The 7552-nt window shown below is 32.4% G+C and overlaps 1 non-coding gene across 1 annotated transcript; it reads left to right on the top strand.

Moving 5' to 3' along the window:
* Nucleotides 1–305: 305 nt before the first annotated feature.
* LOC112497394 (small nucleolar RNA R71) lies at nucleotides 306–411 on the top strand. Its single transcript, XR_003064192.1, has one exon. It is a non-coding gene; the product is annotated as a small nucleolar RNA R71 (small nucleolar RNA).
* Nucleotides 412–7552: the final 7141 nt, after the last annotated feature.

Below are 7552 nucleotides of genomic sequence, written 5' to 3'. Positions count from 1 at the left end.
AAAGTTCAGTAACTTGCTTTACTGTTGCTGGAGCAGATGTCATGGCCTTTACCATGTTAGTCAATGAAGTTATTTGTGTTGATAAGGTTGTAATTGCATCTATGTTATGTACCCCTGTTGATCATCTTGTTGCTGGTTGCCTGGCTGAAGGCCACTGATAATTATTATTAACAATTCTTTCCAGAATTCCATAAGCTTCAGTTTAAGATTTGGATAACAAGACTCCATTTGCTGAAGCATCCACCATTAACCTTGTACTTGGATTCAACCCATTGTAGAAAGTTTCCAATTGAATGCAACAACGAATACCATGATGAGGACACCTTCTGAGCAATTCCTTGAACCTTTCCCAAGCCTCGTACAAACTCTCATCTTCAAGTTGATGGAAAGAAGTAATCTCATTTTGCAACTTTGCATTCTTTATCGGTGGGAAATATTTCATTAGGAATTTATTAGCCAATTCATTCCATGTAGTGATGGAATCAGATGGTAATGAATTTAACCATGCCCTTACTCGATCTCTTAAGGAATAAGGGAAGAGCCTCAGCCTTAAGGCCTCTTGTGTTGCTCCAGCAATCTTGAAAGCATCACTTACTTCCAAGAATAATTTAAGATGGAGATGAGGATCTTTATTTGGCAGTCCATTGAATTGTTTGCAACATTTGAAACATCACTGGTTTCAGCTCAAAATTCGCTGCTTCTACCTCAGGTCTGATGATTCTAGGGTGTACAACTTGTGGAGTTAATACAGCATAATCTCTTATAGCTATGTCTCTGTCATCAGCCATGTAAATAATATTGTTGTTGTCTAGCTGTCTCCCATTAGCATGTTCATTCTGCTCCTCATGAATGTTGACTGGTTGTAAGGGCCCGTGAAGGTTCAAATTTCCCTCATCCTGTAAATTATTCTTGCCTGAAACAGTCTTTGAATTTATTTATTCTCTTCGCAATCTCCTGACAGTCCTTTCAATCTTAGGATCGAATTGGAATACCACAGATCTGTCCTTGCGCATGCACATACTGATCTGCCAATCAATAGAATGAATTAAGTCAAATTTTGCGCTATCACGATTTACTTCACACATCACAAATAAACAATCAATCCCCGGAAACGGTGCCAAAAACTTATTGGTGATTTTTATAACCAATAACTATCAATGTCAATGTGCAAGTATACACAATAAGTAATAAAGTGATAAATATTCAAGATCGTCTCCATAGGGATTGATGTTACTCAAAATGCTATAGCACTCGCAATAACGCAACTCAAGTTGAAACCAAAACAAACAATTGTCAAATAATTTCTATCGTAATCAATAATTGAAATAAGAACTAAATAAGACAATACGGTAATGAAATAAACTAGATTACATGTGTTTAAGATTCAATTGAGATTGAGGTAGTTGAATGACCAAACTCTCCTTTGGGGTTGACTGTTTTTCATCAAATTAGTACTAATTGTTACGACCAGTGCTGCAGCACTGGGCAGAGTTTATTTGCATCCTCAGTTATCGCATATTGGAAGTCTCATACCCTTAAATCTATTAATAATGACCAGTTACTAATCTATTTATAGTATAGCATTATGGTCTTTAACCCTTCCACCTTACAAGGTGAACACCTATATCTAGTGTGTCACAAATCTTAACTTCAAGTATTGCCCTTATGGGATTCAAGATAACTTAATCCAGGAAACTCAAATTAAGAGCAAGTAATACTCTAATAATATCCGCTAAGACATGCCCTTTTGTTGCTCTATCTTAACTGAAACTATTAAATGGGTGGTCAACTAAAATAACAGTTATATTCATAAAAACTACTAGAGTATAATGCTACAACAATGTCATAACAACATATAAGAACAGTCAAGAACCCAATGGATTATTTATCACTCAACTACAAGTGAGTTTAGTTCATATTCTGAATGAGAAAAGTAAACGTAAATATACTGATCACGGAATACATCCAAACAATTAAAGGAAGAAAGATAATATAAGTTGAGCACGGTGAAAGACTAATGATCATGCACGGTTCTTCAATGATGCCGAACAGCACTCTTCAATCTTGATCTTCTTCTTCTTGCCTTTGTAATTATTTTGATGATAATTCCTTACCGCCTTTCTATGTGGTTCACGCCTCCTTTTTATATTGCAAATTAGGTTAAACCAAAGCCCATGAGCGTGCATGTGTTTAAATTAGGAAACATGCAGATTGCGATTTTATGGCTGACCCGCGCCTAAGTTTTCTCCCGCATTGCTCCCAGATTGCTACAACACTGGTTGCTCTAACAGTTGCTACAACCCTACCTTATTCCCGATTGTGCTTTACTTCTTTTGTGGCCATCTTCCTTCCTCCTCTTGCTCCTCTAATGCCTCAACATCCCCTCGTGAATTTAAAACCTACAATTATGCACCTGTTTTTAGTACAAATTACTTTGATTCAAGCAAAACTTATTAAAACTCAACTAAAATGAATGTTTATGCAAAAGGTAACCAAAATGTAATAAAAACGCCTTATTTGTTCTCTAAGTGATCTTGATTCAAGTCTAGAACTGATGTAATAACTCTCATTTTCTAGAGTTATCATTTACTCAACCGGATAAGGAAAGGATCTAATTCTACTTTTCTTTCCTCAGTCATGACTCTAACTGTCCCATTTTCCTCAAGAGTTTTATGAGGTAGATTATCTAGGCATGAAGAAACCCATCCATTGCTATAACAAGGCTTAAATTGAGGTCTTGTCCAAAATAGGCGATGTATTACAAGCTTGTTTTTGTTAGCTCCCTTGCCATAAACAAGTAGTCCCCATATAGCCTCATTGAATTTCTTCTTTAAAGCTCTAGGTCCTGGAGGAGTATCTCTGTAGACAACACTAGTCCGTCTAAGTCTATCATCCATTCGCTGCTTATGAAGTCTTCTAAGATCTTTGACAAGAACACCACCTAAGATAAAATGCTCAGTCCTGTCAATTTATATCCATCTCTTATTCTTAGCACTTTTTATATCCATAATGTTCTTCTTCATGTCTATAAAACAAGTGTAATTAATTCTTTAGACAATCTAATTAGACTTTAAAAGAAAGTCTACAGAATCCTAACCCAATGCTCTGATACCACAATTGTAACACCCAAAATCTAACATGTGCGGAGCACGTGAAGAATGAGGTTACTTACAAATCCTAATCCGTACTCATAAATTCCAAACTGAAATACCTCAAATCTTATTCAAATAAATCCACAAATTTATGTGTCTAACACTAAATAATCTCTTTCGAAACATAAAATAACAAAAGTCTCAAAACTCAAAATTACAAGTTCATAATAGAGATGTACGAAACAAACAGAAATATACTAAAAAGAAACATAAGTCTATTTCTTCTCTTATTCAAATAGCAAAAAGGAAATGAAATCTCTAACTCCAAGCTAAGCACACCTCTTGAAAGGAACTTAATCTGCAAAAAGTAATGACGAGGGATGAGCCGTCAACTCAGTAAGTAAAACCATTCCTAACACACTAGGCCTATTGATACCAAAAATATTACAAGCCTTTTCTTTATTTAAAACATATATTATAATTCATAAATTTCATAAATCAACATATTTCAATAAGATGAAATAAATTTATGGTAATTTAGAATGTCAAAAGAATAATCAATCATGAAAGCAAATTTTATAATACACATAAAGCAAATAGTTAGCTCATGTCACATAGTGTCACCTATAATCTCGGTGACCGGGCCAGAAACAGAATCAATATATCGTGTGCACACTCAGAACAAAAATCTAGTACTCATCCAAAACATAGATATCGTATAATACGATCAGAATCAGAATCAGAATAACAGCAGACAATGAGCCAAACACTCAAATTAACTTTTCATATGTAATTACTTATACATGGCATTTTGCGGCGTTTTGTCCCCTATACGATCATAAATAATTGAGATCATACATAAGCACAAAACATTTGTATCAGATTCATGAAAGTCCATAGCAACAATTTACGCTTACAAAATATTTCATAAACAAAATTATAAAAGGTAGTTATGTCATAAAATAATTTACATAATGAAAAGCATTTATAAAATATTTTGTTAAAAGAATTTAGATTCGAAAACATTTTTCATAAAATGATTTTGTTATGAAAATCCATTAATCTTCTAAGTAGTATAAAAACTCTTATAATAATATCAAAATACTTATACATATCCAGTATATTAGGAATGAAGTTACTTATCTCGATAAAAGGATTTGAACTAACACACCTCTAAGCCTCAATCACCTCCAACACCTTAACAAATATAAGATATAACTATCAATAACTTATCCTAAGAATTAGATTTTCTAATTCATACCCGTACTAGTCTGATTCTCATAATTTTAACTCTTAATCTAAAAATCAAAATGACATAATATTCTATGGAAACATTTTGGACATCCATGGGTACCGCATATAAAAGTTTCAAGAGGAGCTGGTACCCAAAACAATTTCAAGACTATTTATTACTTGACAAATTCGAAACTATTTCACAGTACCTTAACCGAGCAGAATGTGATTTGAGATTTTTATAAAATTAGATACTAAACAGAAAATTATGAAATTAACAATGGAAATACTAACACATGTACCAACCCCTATATAAAATTTCAGAATGTTTCAAGTTCATTTAATTGTACAAATATGTTTGGGAATCTGATCGCCTTGTTGGAATTACAATTTTCCAATGTATTAGTGTCAGCTTCAAAAATCCATCTAATGCCAAGATAAGTATTATTTGTAATTGGACACGTATACCTTATATGACCATTTCCATTACAATAATTGCAAACAATTTGATGCTCACTAATTGAGGTAGCCTTAGCAAAACAATGTTTATAATATTGTTGTTTCAAGTTTGACTTACAACCAATGTCTCATTTGTCAAAAACACATTTTAGAGAGTTAAGCTATTTTTCTAAATTTTTTTGACCATTTGTAAACTTTAACACAATATTATTAAGCTCACTGCTCTTTTTCTTAAGAGCTTCGTTTTCCATGATCAATTCATTGACAAGTGATTTTTCATGTTTAAAAGAAGTACTTTGTTTTTCTTTGAATAAATTGACTTTATCATGCAACATCTTATACTCTATTTTAAGACATTTAATCTTTTCACTTAAAGAATTCTTTTTTCTTTTGTAAAATATCATTTTCATTTGAAAACTCCAACAATTTCTTTTTAAGAGAAGCATTTTTCAAACCAATTTCTTCAAGTCATTATGCAATTCTTTAAAAGCCTCAAACAGTTCATTATACAAGTGAAGATCATTTACCTCATCTGACTCATCAAAAGATTCATCTCCAATTGCCATAAGTGCCAAGTTTGACAACTCATATTGCATAGTGTATCCACTGATTTTATATTCCTTGACTTGATTTGCTACTTCATAAACAACTTCAAGTTTCTTCTAGATTTCATATGCATTATCACAAAATGAAACTCTATGAAATTATTTCTTATGAAAAGCACAAAACAATGCATTCATGGCTTTAGAAATGAGAGACAATTTTATCTTTTCTGAGTCATTCAATTGACTAGAAAGTTTTGAAATTCCCTTCCCACTCACAACTTCATGTATCTCATAATCTTATGCTTGCAAATAAATTCCAAAACCTTCTAGCCAATTGAATGACTTAGAAAAGAGAAAAATAAGAGACATTTTTTCTCTTTTCTGAGTCATTCGATTGACTAGAAGGTTTTGGAATTTCCTTCCCTTCTTCATTTTTTATTACAAGTGTAAATGGACCTTGACACACAACTTCCCATATCTCATAATCTAATGCTTGCAAGTAAAATATAATATTAGTTTTTCAATATGGATAATCATTTCCATTGAAAAATGGGGGCCTAGTTGTGAATTAACCTTCTCTAAAGGTGAATCATTTTGGCTTGCAATGGATTTTTTTACTATAGATGATTAAATCCTAATAAGAGAACTTTGCTTTGATACCAAATGAAATTCTAAATGGGCAACCCAAAAGAGGGGTGAATTGGATATTTTAAAAATTATACAAATAATCACAACTAATTATGAACTAATGCCGTAATCAATTTACTAAGTGTAAATTCAAGCAATAATTAGAAATAAAGAGATAAGGAGAAAGAGAACAAACACGTGATTTTTACGTGGTTCGGAAAATCCCGCTTACGTCCACGCCTCCAAGCAACTCAAGCTTGAGAATCATACACCTCTTTCCTAAGTGTTTTCCAAACACACAACCACTTAATTTCTAAAACTTGAATGATGTTTACTAATGTGCTCATAATTTATCTATTATTTTAATACTTCCATAACTTAATTTTATGTTAAATTATATTTTATTATATTAATTTTTATCTTATTTTTTTATATATTTTGTCATTGTAGGAATATTGAGAATATTTAAGTGAAAGGAAGTGAAAAGAGGAAACAAATTAGAGTATAATGGAAATAATGTGGAAGCAAAAGGGAAAGAAATAAAAAGTCAAATCAAGGAAGATTGAATTTAAGCATCATGCGGGCAATCACGTGAAGAATAAAGGAAGCGAAGAAAATGTCAATTGGCTTTTAATTTCAAGCTAGTCACGTGGAGGGCATTTGACAATTTAAATGGCAAGCTTAGCATATATTAAAGGAAGCAAATATTTTGGCATTGTTTTAAATGGCTATTGGCATGCATGGGCTTAAAAGTGGCGGCTGGGTTTTTGTTTTTCTTTCTTTTCCATGTGAGGATTTAGAGCGCTACAATATAAAAAGAAAAGTGAATAGGGCAGCCGAGAGGATTGGGAGCCAAGAGAAAAAAGAAAGGAAGCAGCAGCACAACAATTGAAAAATTGGAGATAAAACCGAGAGCAAGAAGAAAAAAAAGAAAAAGAAGAAGAGAAGCCATCGCTGTAAATCTGGGAGCAACAATTTGGAGAAGTCAATTGTAGAGATTGGAGAGAGACAGGTTCTTGAGTTTTTCTTTCTCTCTTTTCTATTATCTTGCTTGAATGTTCTCCAATTAAATTTATGGATTCTCTTTATATTCCCATGAAATAATTTATTTTACTAGGGCTACGATATAGCTTAACTATGAAGATTTAATTCCATAAATTTATGTTATTTTTAATTTATTATTCCATGGTTGAGTGTTCATTATTGTGTTTAGTGCTTTTAAATATTTGGTCAATATTTGAATGATTTGAGGATACATAATGAGACCGAGAGGAGATTTATGTATTTTTGCTCTGTGTAATGGGTGTCATGAATTGAACGAAAGATAGAGATGTGCCAACGTGATTCGTGCAGTTTTTCTAAGAATTTCCATGGAGCTTAATGAATCTTTATATATTTAAATTCACATAGAGATATAGTGGGTTAATGTGTGAAGGTATTTTTAATATTATTCGAGAGAGGATATTAAATGGATTAAGGAAATTCACTGTCAACATGGGGTAGTAAATTTTAATAGCATAGATGGAGGATTAAATTGGATTGGTTATGGTGAAATAGGATGTCCTAGTGTCTTAATTTCTTGGTGATTTCTATTAC

Source organism: Citrus sinensis, chromosome 2 (assembly GCF_022201045.2).
Source record: "Citrus sinensis cultivar Valencia sweet orange chromosome 2, DVS_A1.0, whole genome shotgun sequence".
NCBI classification, from domain to species: domain Eukaryota; kingdom Viridiplantae; phylum Streptophyta; class Magnoliopsida; order Sapindales; family Rutaceae; genus Citrus; species Citrus sinensis.
Note: the sequence above shows the minus strand (reverse complement) of the source record. Positions and strands in the feature narration are given on the sequence as shown.